At 44.7% G+C, this 16235-nt stretch overlaps 1 protein-coding gene across 10 annotated transcripts in view; it reads right to left on the reverse strand.

The window, feature by feature from the left end:
* The window catches only part of ZNF76 (zinc finger protein 76), a 32911-nt gene extending 17561 nt beyond the window's left edge, over nucleotides 1-15350 (reverse strand). For 8 of the 10 annotated variants that reach the window (XR_009047962.1, XM_057698665.1, XM_057698668.1 and 5 more), the window contains exon 1: nucleotides 15033-15350. The gene's annotated coding sequence lies outside the window, so the exon portion shown is untranslated. Of the gene's footprint in view, nucleotides 1-731; nucleotides 900-15032 lie in introns of all 10 variants that reach the window. The other 2 variants (XM_057698659.1, XM_057698660.1) reach the window with 2 other exon arrangements.
* Nucleotides 15351-16235: the final 885 nt, after the last annotated feature.

Here is a 16235-nt window from a genome sequence, read left to right on the forward strand (position 1 = left end):
TTCTCACTACCTGCCAGCTGATCTTCTCAATCAGTGCTGCCCAAACTGTTTTCACATCGGGGCACCCAGAGAGAAGGATATTTGTATATCACACTTTGGATGCTGCTGTTTGAAGCCAGGAGCAACCAGCTGGGGCTTTGTCAGCCCAAAAGGCTAAATGGATCAATATCTTGACATAACTATAGCCCTTTTGTGACACACTGGTTAGGATGCTCAACCCTAGACTTGGCATCTCCACTAGAATTACTCATTCATTCTCTCCATGAACATTTACTGAATGAGCCAGGCTTTGGGGATAGCAATACTACTACCACTAAGAGTGAATACTGCTGGAGAGCTAACCATGTACTAGGCATTTACATATAGTAACTCGTTTAATCCCCACAATGATCCTTTAATTAAATACTATTATTATCCTTATTTTACAGTTGAGGGAGTTGAAGCCCACGGCATTAACTTGCTCAAGGTTGCACAGCTAATAAGTGGAAGAAGAGGATTTGAATCCAGGTCATCTGGCACCAGAGTGTGCTCTTAAGTATTCTACTCTGCCGCCTAATACAGAGGTTTCTAGCTGGAGTGTATGAACCCTGAAGCCACCTGATAATAGTTTTTTGGTGTGTGAGCTTGCACACTTTTCTGAAGAGGGGAGAGTCCATGATTGTCATCTGAGTCTTACAGGGATTAAAAGAGGTAAAGAACCACTGGTCTAGGAATTCCGACATCTGACTCACCTTCTTTGGTCTTCTAGGATCCTGGCAGTGACCCCGGTGTTGCCCAGAGTCCTGATAACCCCCACGTGGTCCCTGTCTCATGGAAGCTCTGGACATGGCCTATCTTGGTTTGCTCCAGGACCTTCAACTTTCATTCTCTTAACTGGGCAGAGAAGTTCTTTTGGTAACCTGTTTTCATATAAACAGCACTGTGTCAGAAATAAGTATACACCTGAGAGACCTAGGTCGGAAAACAAAGCAGACTGTAGGTTGAAAAGGGATTACAGAATGGCCTCAGATCTTCATGGCTGGGCCCTGGGACTGCGGAAGCAATGGCTGGTTTATTTTAGCTCATCTGTAGCCTACTGAGACTTTCTGAGGAAAATCCGTGCCATGGTTAAAAACACAGGCTCTGGTGTCAGCCTGCGTTCTAATCCAGACTTTACCTCTTTGACACTGTGAACCCTTGGAAAGTAATTCAATCTCTCTGAAACTTAGATGCTACTTCTAAAAAATGAAGATAATAGTGGCGCCGTCTTCACGTTTTGCTGTAAGGATGAAATGAGGTCACATACGTCAGCATTTAGCACAGTGATGGCACAGAAGTACTGGAGAAATACTGACCCTGAGGAAGGGGATGGAAGAGGAACCTGAAGGGATATGCTTTTGAAGCAATGGATATTTCTAAAACAGTCAAGACTACTGGCAACAGCCTGGGACCAGAAGTCTGCAGAAAGGTTTCTAACCTCAATTCTATCTCCTATGATGGCCTCTTAATCTGTAAAATAAAGTGTTGGCCCAAATGACCTTAAAATCCTTTGCATTGTTCATGCTAATTACAGTAATCAAATATATAGCCCTTAATATGTGCCAGCTGCTGTTCAAAGCACTTTACCTACATTAACTCTTTTAATCTTAAAAATAATCCTATAAGGAAGGAGGTACACTATCCCCATTTCACAGATGAGGTGACTGAGGCTTAGAGGTAGAATAATTTGTCCTAGGTCCCAGAATTAGTCAGTGCTAAAGTGAGGATCAAGGCCAGGCTGGCTGGCCCCAGAGTTCATACCTCTCAATATCTGGTGCGTTTCTTTCTTTTGCTAATCTACTGTGACACAACATCAGCTCTCAAAACACTTGAATACTGGCTATTTAACTTTCATCTCACTCACTGCAACTTAAACCCAGTTCTTCTTGACTTGACCGCATGGAAAGAAGGAATAGCTGGTAGCCACATTTCCCAAAATAACGCTTTTTAGACTCAAAGAAAACAAATCTTCACTCTTTTACATGTTCTCATGTCCAGGCTAAATATTCAGTTTTCCTCCTTAAGCCTCATAATATAAACCTTTAAAACAGTCTACCTTTCCTGATCTCTGAAGCTGCTCTCCAACAGAGTCTGACTGTGGGTGATGAGACGGTGCTTCCTGGCTGCCGGGCAATGTACAAGTGTCTGACTGCTATTTTTCTCCCTTTCTTTTATTAAATGATGGTCTACTCTGAATTCTCCTGTGCCAGTACTAAAGCAACAACAGTGACACTGGCAGAGCCAAAGAAAGGCTTGTCACTGTCTCAGGATGGCTGGGTCTGAGCAGTTCCTGCCTGTACCCGACATTTCAGATTCATAACTCCCTTGGCCCTCTGAGAAAGGGGGTGGGGGGGGAAGCAGGGGCAGCTGCTATGTTTTCTCCTTGGAGGGCCTAAGTTTTACCAGCTCCCTAATGACCTGAGCTGGGTATAGGGGAGAGCCAGTCTAGGGGAAAGGGGTGGGGTGGGGAATAAGCCTGACAAAAGGTTGGGATGAAAAGGGAGACTGACACTCCCAGAGTTAGCAGCAAGTCCAGTTTCTGTTTGTTGCATTTTTAAATGAACTTAATCTATTGTTAGCTCTGATGCAGGAAACAGCTCTACGGCTTCATAATATATAAATGTTTCCTACTGTAAACATAAATTTTAATTATCAGCAAGATAACATTTAGAAACACTTTTTAGACACATCGAATCTTTAGGTCTCTCTATGAAAAAAGATGTGCTTAAATTGCCTCCTCAAAGCAGAAAAATAAGAGAAATGACAGAAGGGAAATTAAAGAGTAGCCGTATATTTGTGCTTCTCCACTTTGTCACGGTTCAGATCTAAGCTGATCCACACCCATGCTGGGCTTCACCTTCACTACAGGCACCTGCTCTCTAGTCTATCATTTTCTGCTAACCCGATCTCCCTGGTCATTTGGAACAAGGCTTTCTGTACTCTGCCTCAGCCAGCCCAGAGGGCAACTGCATTGAGGAGCCAAAAAAAGAAAACAAACAAACAAAAAAACAGAACATTTGCTTGGAAAGAGAAGAATGTTCAACTGTGAAAAAAAAATGACAATTTTCACTCAGATAATTCCTCATCTGGAAATATAGAAAACATCTCACAGAGGACAAAGTGACATTAGGTTGGGAGGGATGAAGGCTGACGGAGTCGTGGCAAACAAATGAGAACCAGATGTGGAAGAGCTGTAGTAAAATGATTCAGTATTTGTCATTATAGAAAAAGACTTAAATGCACACACAAAACCCCTCGTGAAACAGACTTGGTTCTGTGGGTTTCCAAATACTAAAGAGAAAACAGGAAATTAATAACAGAAACACATTTAAACATCTCTTTCCAAAAGGCACAATGATGTTAAAAGCCCAAAGCACTTTTCGGTATGGTTCCTATTTGGCTACTACAACTTTATAGGTTTGAATTAGTCACAGAAAAGGGAGTAATTAGGCAAAGTGGATTATTTTCAATTCCAAAAGGGCAATGAAAATGCAGGCTCCTTTACTACAGAACAGCATTCATTTAAACTAAAACAGATAACTTAAAAATCTAATTTTCAGCCAAATGTTTAAGTGAATTTTAACACCTTAGTTTGTAAACACTCAACAGAGCAATCATGGCTGAGTTTCAAACCCACCTTTAGCCTATGAAAAAAAAAAGTCTAGAAAAAAGGCAATTTGGAAGGGTTACCCTAAGGATATCACTTTACATCAATAAGCAAATTAATACACATACGATAAGGTTACATCTCAACTGTTTCTGGAATTCAGCTTGCGGATCACTGCTGGCTTGAGAAGGGCTATTTGGAAATGGAACATTCCATCTGCATCAGGAGGAACCGGCTCATCACAGTTATTTAGAAATACCATGTTATTTAAAACATTACCCTGGGACAAAAAGGTTAAACTTATATTATCAGTTCATCAAAATGGAACAATATTCAGATCTCAACCAGGAAAAGAAGGTAGTTTTGGACTTGTGAAGCATAAGAAAATCAAGTGAAAAGAAGAGTTGGCTTAAAAAACCCCTCAACTTAGGGGAAAATACTAAAGAAAGAAAACATAAGACATGATATTAAAAACACATGTAACTGATAGCTAATAAGGACCTACTGTATAGCACAGGGAACTTAGTATTCTGTAATGACTTATACGGGAAAAGAATCTAAAAGTGTGGATATGTGTATAACTGATTCACTTTACTGTACAGCAGAAACTAACATAATATTGTAAATCAACTATACTCCAATTAAAAACTAAAAAAAAAACATATGTAACTGAACTGTACACTTAAAAATGGTTAAGATGGCAAATCTTATGTTCTGTGTATTTTACCACAATAACAAAAAAACTGGGTGGGAAAAACACACATGCAGACACTTATAAACCTCCAAGAACAATATCAAATTCCCACTGGACAAATAAGGCTACAATATGAATTCACATAAGCAAAAAACATTAACATTAAATAAAAAACACAAAAAAGTCCACTCATTAGTAAACAACAAGAAAGAATAATTATGATATTATACGTATCAAATTACCAAAAATCAAAGTATTCACATCTAACAGACAATGAAATATTACTACACACCTATTACAGGAGCCAAAATTCAAAACACTGACAACACCAAATGCTGGTGGGAATGCAAAACAGCACAGCAAAATGGTACTCTGCAGTTTCTTACAAAGCTAAACATATTCTTACCATAAGATCCAGAAGTCCTATTCCTAGGTATTTACCCAAATGAGTTGAAAACATGTCCACAGAAAAACCTGCACATGGGTGTTTATAGCAGCTTTATTCATAACTGCCCAAAACTGGAAGCAATCAAGATGTCCTTCAGTAAACAAACTGTGGTAATTCAAACTATGGAATGTTATTCAGCAATAAAAAGAAAAGAGCTATTAAGTCACAAAAAGACATGGAGGAACCTTAACATGCCTTTTGCTAAGTCAAAGAAGCCAATCTGAATAGGTTATGTACAGTATCATTCCAACGATATGACATTCTGGAAAAGAAAAACTACAGAGACAGTGAAAACATCCGTGGTTGCCAGGGGTGCAGGGGGAAGGGAGGAGGGATGAACAGGGGGTTCACAGGGCATTTTTAGAGCAGTGAAACTATTCTGCATGAATCTCTAATGGTGGGTACCTGACATTACACATCTGTCAAAACCCATAGAAAGTACAACACAAAGAGTGAACCGTAACTGTAAACCATGGACTTTAATAATAATGTCTCAGCACTGGTTCCTTAATTGTAGCAAATATACTACACAAGGTAAGAGGTTCACAGGGGGAGCTGGGGTGGGGGTTTTAGGGTGGGGGGTTGGGGTAGTAGGGAATATATAGGAACACTCTGTACTTTCTGTTCAGTTTTTCTGTAAACCTAGAGCTGCTCTAAGAAATAGTCCATTAAATTCCAAGAAAAAAAAATGGAACCATCATTGGCAAGGCCAGGAGAGGCGGGCAAAGCATGCATTGCTGATGGCACTACAGGGGCTCCAGGTTCCCCAGAGGACAGTCTGCCAATGCTTAACCCCACCAGGAGAAGTTCAGGATCTGAGAGCTAATCATCTTGGCTTCATAATTCATCCCACAAAAGGAATGGCCAGAAAACAAGAGCTACTTGCACAGGATGCTTGCTTAAATGTTTAGACAAGAACCAGGAAGAACATCTGGATTAGTGGAGGAGAGTTAACAAATCAACGCTAAGTGAAAAAAGACTTAAGAGGCTAAACACTCATCCATCTCCAACTCACAGAAACCTAAACTCCAAATGAGAAGAGGGCAGAAGAGGCCAAAATTAAATGAATAGTTGTGCTAAAGGGAGGGGGTATAATCTTTAAAAAAGAAAAAAAAAAAAAGTCGCTGAAATGAAAGGATACCAGCACTGAGCTGAGTGGTAGCTGTACCATGGACACGAAACCTGCTTGGTTGCCAGCTCCGCCCTCTCAGAGTTTTCCTTTACTCTCCCTACAGCCTTCCCATCCCATCTCACCCCTCCTGGGTCCTGCAAAGACAGATACTTATTCCTCCTCTAATTTATGCCAGTCTAAGTACTGAGGTAGGGAACTTCTTCCTCCATGGTTTTTTCTTCCTTTCTTCTCTTATAACCACCAGAGGTCCAGTTACCTCTTTAAAATATATTTTTTTAATTGTATTCTTCAAATTGGGCTGTGTGGTGCTTTGTGTGTCTTGTGGAATAGAGTGTCACAGTGGAGCCCCATGATTCAGTATCCTACGCTGAAGGTAGTCTGTATATTATTAACTCAAAGCAATGCCCCTGTGGCATTTCCCTGGCGGTCCAGTGGTTAAGATACTAGCCACGCTTGCATTGCAGGGGGTGCAGGTTTGATCCCTGGTTGAGGAAGTAGTATTCTGCATGCCACTCAGTGGCCAAAAAAAAAAAAAAAAACAAAAGGAAAAAAAGCAATGTCCCTGAGGCTGTGGGGCAACAGGCACAGTCTTACATTGTTGGTGAGAATATTCATTGGTATAAGCTCTACGTAGGGCAATCTGGCAGTTATCAATCAAAATTACAAATGTATACACCATCTGACCCAGGAACTTCATGTCTAGTCTACAGGTAGATGTACATGTGTGAAAAATGGCACATGTCCAAGGTTATTCATGGCATCCCTGCATGTAATAGCAAAAAATTCCAAACAACATAAATGTCTAATATAGAACTTCCTTATTACGTAGACATAAATAAATGAGGATGGTCCTTACATATTGACATGGAAAGACCCCCAAAATATATTGAGTGAAAATTTCAAGGTACAAAACAGTGCCTTTTGTATGCTGCTACTGCCATAAGAAATCTACGGAAAGACAGTGCAGCAATTACTAACCAAGGTTGTCTGTGGAAGGATAACTGAGTGACGGGCACATAGATGGAAGGGTGACTTTTCACTGCATATCTTTTACACTTACCAAAAAAATTTTAAGCCTTGTGAATGTGCTACCTCTGTAAAATAAACAAATAAAAATACAAGAATAAAAGAAGAAAGTCTAAAAGCAAGCTCTGCACTCCTTGTGTTGGCTAGAGGAATATCTACGATTCTCCCCTAACAAGGCATGGCTACTACAGGGCTGACAAGGATGGATTCCATGTTACAGGTTTGTAGCAAAACCACATCTGAAAACTCAGTTTTCCAATTCATGGATGCCGCTCACAAGTATCAGATGGAAACCTGGTCAAGGTGAGCACGAAGCAGCAGCCAGTCTACACAAGACCTGAGGCCGTACTAGCTCCCCAGCCGGGTCAAGAGGGTGGCTCTGGCTCAAGTGGCAGCTAAGCAGGGGCTGCTTTCCTCCCTCACTGTTTCTGTGGCCTCTGGATAGTACCTTCTAGGTTGAAAGGATGATCAGACAGAGAGAACTCTGGTCTTAGGTACCCCTGCCACACTCTCTACAACTAAGCCTTAGGTCAGTTCTACAATCTTAAGGAGCTCCCAGTTCCTCGAGCTTATCTTAACTACATGGGTTTCATGCTTTATCAACTATCTCAAAGCAGCAGGCACTTCCAACAAATGAAAAATTATGCAGTGAGAAATAGTACCAGGTTAACAAGTTACATCTGGGCTTCTCTGAGATGAACCATTACTGAAGGCAAGCTCCAGGCAAGTGTTAACCGGGAGGCAGTAGAAGAAGCGCTCCAACTTCCAGCTGGTGACAGTCTAGCCACCGAAGCTTTGAAATATCACAGATCTTTCTGAACGAAAATGAGGAGCCCAAGTAGGCCCTGCACTTCAACCAGCAAAACACAGACATAGGATTTGTGAGACCCTCACATGGACACTCACATTTCCATACCTTGAATGATAGGTGCCAGGGCAAGAGGCATCTGAGGTTCTGCCAGTAGCTTAAGGCCACCAGTTAAAGATAATGGCTTCAGCTGCACTTGGATTTGTAGCTTAGTTTTTTTTTCCCCACTCACCAGAACGTAATTTCCCCATTCCGTTAAGTGAATGATGCTGGTTACATATCCACTCTAATTTTGTGAGCAACCTGTTCATTAAGATGGGCTATATCTTGAATTCTTTATTATTTTTTTTTGCTGCGCTTCACAGCATACGAGATAAGGGATCTTAGTTCCCTGACCAGGGATTGCACCCATGCCCCTGCAGTACGGAATCCTAACCACTGGACCACCAGGGAATTCCCTATATCTTGTGTTGTTGTTTAGCTGGCCAGAGACCCTCCTTAAAATGTAAACAGCAACATCTAAATGACACAAGGATAAGACGTCTGTGCTTCCAGATGCAGTGAAGGGATTACTCTGCCAGGTGTTTTTTCCTTAAACTTAACTCTTCTGGGGTGAAAATAACAAACTCCTACTTTCTGTTACACTGCTTATAATTTAAGTTCCTGGTGAGCACTCATTTCAGCTTAATTAGTACCTAACAAAGAATGTGCCCACAAATACTAAATGAATAATACTACTAGGTCACATAGCTGAGTTCTTTGCCTCAAATTTGTATCCTAAATCAATTCTGCATGTTGTGAATTAGGTCTAACTGAAATTCCTGAGACCAGATTTGAAACCCTTCATCTAGGGACTTCCCTGGGAGACCCTGTGCTCCCACTGCAGGGGGCTGGGGTTCGATCCCTGGTCTGGGAACTAAGATCTTGCCTGCCTCACGGCGTGGATGACCCTCCCCCCCAAAAAAAGAAGCCCTTCATCTACTATAGAACTATAAGCTCCCTAAGAGAGTACCTGGCAGAGGGGTAAATGCTGAGTGAAAGAACCGAGGAGGGGGATTTCCCTCGTGGTCTAGTGGTAAAACAATCCACCTTCCAATGCAGGGGATGTGGGTTCGATCCCTGGTCAGTGAATTAAGATCTCACATGCCACGGGGAAACTAAGCCCTCGCACCACAACTACTGAGCTTTCGCACCTCAACTAGAGAGGCTGCGTACTGCAAACTACAGTGCCCACACAACCTGGAGCCTGTGCGCAACTAAAGAAGAGCAAAAACCCGCACGCCACAACAAAAGATCCTGTGTGCCACAACTAAGACCCGACGCAGCCAAAAATAAAATTAAAAAAAAAAAAATGAAGGAATGAGTCACACCACCCCAACTCTCCCCCTAGCCCCAGCTACGATGCCCACCTTTCCTCACTTGGATTACCATCTTGCCTCATCTTTGACATCCATGTAGTTTTCTCCCAGACCCAGGTCAAGAACAAGCTTTCCCTGGCCAGCACCACACCAGACCATCAGACTCCAGCCCGCTCCCTCTGCACTCAGCAGTGAAGCTACACCAGCTGGCTCATCTGTAGTGTTCCACGAGGGCATGGACGCATCTCTCCGTCATCGGATCCTCTGTGTCCAGTGCCCAGAACATGGCAGGCACTCACTGGATATTGCTTTAGCAGAGGAAGGGAGGCTTCTTACCACCAACACCACTACCCTGTGTAGAGCTCAGCAGTTTCCAACATGCTCTCAGATATACTTACGGATACATTATCTCGCTTGCTCTAAGCACTACTTCATCGACTCCCGCAAAAGGAGGGGCTGAGGAGACAACTCATTTCTAGTCTAAAGCAGTCATTTTGCAGATAAAGAAACAGAGGCCAGAGCTGCCAGAGGAGCCCCAAAGGATCACAGGGCTACCTGCTGGCAGAGCTGGGTCTCACCCCTGAGCCACCAGTGTTCTTCCCACCACATTCCTTTGCCTCTTGCCCAGGAACAGTGTTCTTTCACTTCCCAGGAGGGCAGAAATTGGCGAACAAGTCTAACAGACTTGTATATCCAGCTGCTTATTCAACATTTCCATGTCCAAAAACATCTCAAACTTGACATATTCAAAAGTGAATTCCTTATCTCCCTTTCCTACAATGTATCCTTCTTCCAGGCTCCCTCTTTTCAGTAAATGGGAACTCCATCCTTAAATTCCTCAGGCCAAAAATGAGGGAGCCATCCTCAACTTCTCTATTTCTTTCACATGCCACTTCCAATCCACCAGCAAATCCTGGTGGCTCCTCTTTCAAAATATATTCAGAATCCAACCACTTCTCATTCTTGTGTTGCTTTACCTTGGGTACAAACTACCAACTTCTCTAGCCTGGATTACTGCAGCAGTTCCGTAATCAGCTTCCTTCCTTCCACTCTTGCCCCCTACAACTTATTCTCAACATAGCCAGAATGATCCTTTATGTCAGATCATGTCACTTGTGTGCCTAGAACCCTCCAATGGCTCCCATCTCATTCACATTTCACAAAAAAATCCAGGGACCTATAAGGCCTAATACAATCTACCACCAATCCACTCCCACCCCCTCATCTCTTGCTGTTTCTCCTCTCTCACCCTACTGTAGCCATACTGACTGGTGTCCTCGTGTTTCCTGAATATACAAGGCATGCTCCTGCCTCAGGGCCTTTGCACTTGCTTTTCCCTCTGACTAGAATATACTTCTTTCAGATAAATGCTTGCCTCACCCCTTAACTTCCTTCCGGTCTTTGCTCAAATGTTACCTTTTCAGTAAGACCTTCCTTCACCACGCTACTTAAAATTTAATACCCTGACTCCTGGTATTCTTTATCTCCCTTCTCTGCTTAATTTTCTCAACATATAGTCTACTTGTTTATTGTATGTTTCTGCCTCATCCCAACAGGTGAGCTCCTTAAGTCCTGGAACTTTGTTTTATTCACTGCTCTCTCCCCAGGTACTAGAAAGTATCTGGCTTCCAGCAGATATTCCCCAAACATTAGTAGAATGAATGAATCAATGAGTGAGTGAATGAATGAATGAACATCCATACCTTCAGAATCTCTCAGTAATCTGAAGGATTTAGGCCAGAAGGGAAAGACCCTAGTTGAGCTCTCCCTCACTTCCCCCACTGCCTCTCCTTCTTCTCAGGCCCAGTCCACCCTTTTACCACAAGAGACCACACCTGGACTGGGAAGTAGGGCAGGACCAGGGCTACAGGTGCTTGTTGTCAGGATGATACAATTCTGCAGGGCACTAATTTTTGGATTTAGCATCCTGATATCTCACAAACAGAAGGGGTCAAAAATAGGTTAGGACTAAATATACTACTTAACCTAGATAATAGTACTGATTCAGTAACAGCAGCTCACTTACTTTGAGATATTTTCCAAGGAACAGTGCTAAATTTGCACTTGTTCACCTAGATGTCCTCTTCTTTTTTTTCTCCAACTTTTTATGGATTTCAAACATACATAAAAGTTGAAGAAATAGTATTAACGATCTCCATGAACCCACTGCTCAACTTCAACAATTACCAACATTTTGCCAATTTGGTTTCTTCTATTCTCTGATTGTCTCTGCAACCCCCACTAAATATTTCATCTAGCTGTTTTCTTGAGAACTGGTCTACACATGACAGACCCTGGCCTTGTTACCATTGTATTCTAGCAATAATGTCAACCAATCTCTCTAGTCTAATCAGAAATACAGTAAAAAGAAGCACTTACACCCATTCCCCCACCCAACCAATGACTGAAAAAGGAAGTGCCTAAACTTCAGACTGTTTAAATCAACGGACTTGCCCATTACCACGTCTGGAGGGATCTGTGAAGAAGGGTTGTTGTAGTTACAAAATAGATGTAGACATGAGCTTTTTGCCTGCACCTGATGCAGAATTTCTGAATGAGTTCATTCAATCCAGTAAGTATTTACTGACTACCTGCTAAATATGAGGGACAGGATTATGATGACAAAAGACAAAGAAAACCCAGTCTCTGTTCTCAAGAATATCACAGTGGGGGTGGAGGGTGGGTGTTGGGTGAGAAGAGTACACAAACAAGTAAGATCCAAGGCAGAATATGTTCTGTAGCCTAAGAAAGATTAAACAAACCTAAGACAAAAGCTCCTTTAAAAAAAATCAACTTGGTGTACCCCTCAAAAAATAATAAATAAATAAAATTAAAAAAAAATCAACCCACAGAATTTGCAGACCCCAAGATTTGCCCCTTCCTCAACTCGAATTTTGCCCTCTGCTGAATTTACTGCTATATAGCCGATAAGTATATTATAGGAGCCTGGGAACTTGGTGACCCACAGAATAGACTTTTGGAAGTGGACCTTTAATGTCACATTTTGCTACTCATCATCCAGTCCTCTGATAGGAGGGATTGGAAGGTCCTTCCAGGGCTTGGAAAACAATGGGGCTAACTCAATGCTGACACTCAAAGCATTCTACCCTGAGGGCATATACAGCAAGCAGCTTCATAAACAGGATAGAAGAGTGGGTGTGTGTCAAGAAGACATCGTTACATTTACTCAGAAGGATTTCCAAGCTCCCTCTTCTTGCTGCATAAAGGACTGTGATCTTGGTGATCTATTATCAGAGGTTCCCAGAGAAGCATGTAGTTCTCTGGACAAACCAGTGAGGTTTGGTTGGCCATGCTGTGTGTGAAGGAGAGAGTGGCAGGGTCATTCATATGTCCCTGGAGTTAGACACACAGGAGAATGGAAGAAGGGACAGAGTTGGGATGGGAGAAAGGTTTACTCCCATAATCAATGTTACCAAGATTGGTGAGGTGAGGATGCATGGGAGAAAAATAAGAGTAAGGCAGGAAAAAGGCACTGTGAGAAGGGCCAGGGGCACAGGAAGAGGGATAAGATAAAAGATGATTCTGGTTTGAAAAGAAAATCACTGATGAAAATGAGAAAGATGCCATGAGATCCAGGAATATGAGAGGCAGGATCTCACAAGATATTGAAAAGGGTATGAAGAGGAGGGATCTTAGAATGGGAGGGTGTATAGGTTATGAAGGATGGGTTCAGATTGGGATGGAAGTGGCTTATTTCACTGAAGCTGGATGAATCCGTCACTAGATGAAGGGCTAATTCAGATGAAGGTTTTGGGTAAGAGGATGTGGATGAGGATGGTAGAAGGGAGGCAGCTGGAACAGTCATAAGAGATTTCCAATCTTTTATGTATATGAATTCCTGGGGGTAAGGGACTTAACAGGATGAGGGGATTTGGGGTAAAGTGCCAGTGAGGTGGGAGACACCTTAGGGTAAGTGGGAGCTCCAAGGACTCATAGAGTGAGAGGATATTTGGACAAAGGATAAAGAGTGGTGTTAAGGTGCACTGGTCTCAGGACACGTGGGGTAAAAATCATGAACAATGGGTTGAGGAAGTCACCAAGCCATGGGGCAAAGGTTAACAGAAACCTTGGAAGTGATGGAAAGGGTTGGTGTTTGGCTTAGAAATTATTAGGCTTAGGGTGACCTGGGAAACACAGTTAGGTTTACGGACAAGAGATGCAATGGATCAAATGAGTTTTGAAGACTGTGGGTTCAAATCCCAGCTCTGCTACTTATCTGTGTGTTTTAGGTTCTTCACTTGTTTAAAACCAAACCAAAACAAACAAAATATGGGAAACAGTGGTAGATATAATAAGAATCAAATCTTGGGGTTGTAAAGGGGTAACAATTTACACATACAAAGCTTGGCACACAGTAGGTGCTCAGCAGTAAGTGTCAATCATTATTAAGGTGCTAGCACCGTAAAGAACCAGAGAAGTGAGGAGGCCACAGCAGAGATAAGAGGATAGGGATTCTAAGAGCCTGGGGGTACCAAGATAATGCAAAGTGTGGGCCCTGCATTCATTATCTGTTGACTCCCTAGCTCCCAGGACAGAGTCAGACCCTTAAGAGCTTCTCAGCTTATATTTAAGGGCTCCCATGGGCTAGGTCTGCTGCCAAGTGCTTCGAATGCATTATCTCAAGCACTACTATTATCCTCCCCTAGTGGAGGTGAAGACTGAGGCTAAATGGTGTGCCTAAGGTGCCATGGCTTATGGGCCAGAGTCAAACTAGAACCCAGATCTCTTATCAAATCAACACCTCAAGCTGAAGCACTCTTATCCTGCTTTGCAAACATGTTAACTGATAAGAGCTGATCAAGGGAAATGGGTGCAGACAATTAAGCGTGTAGGGGGTCACAGGAGTGAGCGAATAAGGGTCAAGACGCAAGTGGACCCTGGGGTGAGGTTACAACAGTAACCTTCTAGTTAGGAGTACAGAGTACAAAAATGATCGCGAACAAATATTATCTCGACTGAGAATTGCAGAATGTCACAGCTGGAAGGAAACTGAGATCATTTAACCCAACCTTATCATAATACAGATGAGAAATTGAGGTCCAGAGAGAGGAAAGGACTTCTCCCAGGTTCCCAAAGCACAACAGTGGCAGAGCTAGGACTTGAATCTGGGACCACACACTCAATTCAGATTCTTTGATACCTCCAACTACATCTACTTCATTTTCCTCTCTATATCTTCCTGGGCACCAGCTGGGTGCTAGGGCATTTGTAAGCCATGTGCTGATTAACACTGAGGGGCTGGAGTGCAGAAAGGGATGTCAGTGGAGCTGATTTTAGGATGAAGCCAGAACATGGGATGAGGATCATGAAGTTACAGGGCAAGGTAGGAATCATCAGATATTGAGGGTTATGTAGAAGATGACTGGGCGGGAAACTATTTTAGTTGGTAGGGCTTAGGAGTTACCAGGAAAGGTTTGAGGGGAGTCACTAAGTTTGTGGGGGAATAGAGGGTAGAAGTGGGGGGTTACCAGACTAGTGGGGTCACTGAGGTTTGGGGGGATGTGGGGATCTCGGGTCGTGAGGCACTGGTTTACAGCTGAGAAAGTCACCGGGTTGGTGGGTTCCTGGGCAGTGCTGGGGAAATTCCTGGGTTGGCAGAGTCAATGAATAAGAAGTGAGGACTACCTGGTAAGGTCTGAGGGTCAGTGGGTGGGATGTGGGGTCACAGAGGTGGAGGCGGGCGCAGTCACCGGGTGGGGGTTGGGAATCATGGGGGAGGAGTCTCAGGACCGAATGGAGGGGCAGGGATGGGGGCCAGAACCCGGGGTGGGGGAGGGGTCAGGCCGCCGTCCAGCCGCCCGGCCACTGGGCTAGGGCCAGAGGAGGGTGGGCACGCCGGGCTCGGGATCTTCCCGGGGCCCTGCGCCCGCCCGGCCTCCCACCTGGGCACGGTGGACCCACTCTTCCCGCAGCCACCAACCTGACAGCCCCCGAGGGCGACTCCGCCGACAGACCGCCATGTACCGGGCCCCGCCACCAGCGCCGGCCCCGCAACCCGCCTGCGCCATAGCCCGCCCGCCCGCGCGCAGCTTGCCTCGCGCGATATCCAGGTTCCAGGGCCGCCGCACTTTCCTCTCCTCTCGGCGCGCCTCTACCGGGCCCCGGAACCCGTATAGAAAATACAGGGGACGCTCCACCCCGCACCCCCAGTCGCCACGGCCGCCGTCCTACTTATCCCGGTTCCCGGGCCGCTGAAGCCCGGGCGGCCCGGCTCCGAACGGTACCCGTGAGAGCCCCGCCCCGCCCCCCGACCGGGGTGACGCGCCGCCCGCGAGGCCGAGCGCCCGGGGAGGGCGTCATGACGTCACGACGCCCCGGTCAGGGCCTGGGCGCGGCTCGCGAGCCGGGTCGTCTCTATAGCAATGAGGAGCCGCCACCTGTCCTGCCGAGGGATTCGTCCACCTGAGGCAAGGAGGCGCCTGCGGGCGAGAAGGTGCGCTTCTGGAGCCGGGGAGGACCGGAGGGGCAGATTGTGAGGGAAGGCGTTCCCGCGGGTCCCACCGCCCCGGGGCCACGGACCCTCTCCTCGGGGCTCAGAGCTCCCGGGCGTCCTCCTGCGCCTCACGGTCCCGAGGCGCGTTATTGTGCGCAGTCCTCAGGCTCTGCCTACGATCTTCGAGCCACCCCCTGAAGGAAGCAGATGCAGGTATTGCTAGCTCCTTATTGCAAAAGACGTCGTCGAGGAGCCGTGGGGGACTGGCCTCTTTAGGGAGGGCGCCCTGACGGTCCTCTTGGGTTCTCTCACTCTCATTCCCCCGTCAGCCCCACCCCCAGCCTCAAAAAACCAGCTGCTCCCGCTTGTAGGCTCGTTTCGGGGTGAACAAAGCCAAGCCCTTTTACTGTTTACCTCTCTCACTAGGGAGGGCCTGTGATTGGGGAATTTTCAGACACCTAAGGGAAAAGTAAAAGAGAGTGAACTTTTGGTAAAAAATTAAAAATAAATAGCGAAGTTTAGATGAGGAACTGGTAAAGGTTACCTCAGGAGAGGAATTGGGTGGCTTGGAGGAATGAGGTGAGAAACTTTTCCCTCTCGGTTCTTTTTAACGCCTTTCTTTTGTCTCCTCTCTCCCCTCCCCCCTCCCCGCAATTAACTTAAAAAAAATTTTTAAAGGAAGTATTCCAA

Source organism: Hippopotamus amphibius, chromosome 11 (assembly GCF_030028045.1).
Source record: "Hippopotamus amphibius kiboko isolate mHipAmp2 chromosome 11, mHipAmp2.hap2, whole genome shotgun sequence".
NCBI classification, from domain to species: Eukaryota; Metazoa; Chordata; class Mammalia; order Artiodactyla; family Hippopotamidae; genus Hippopotamus; species Hippopotamus amphibius.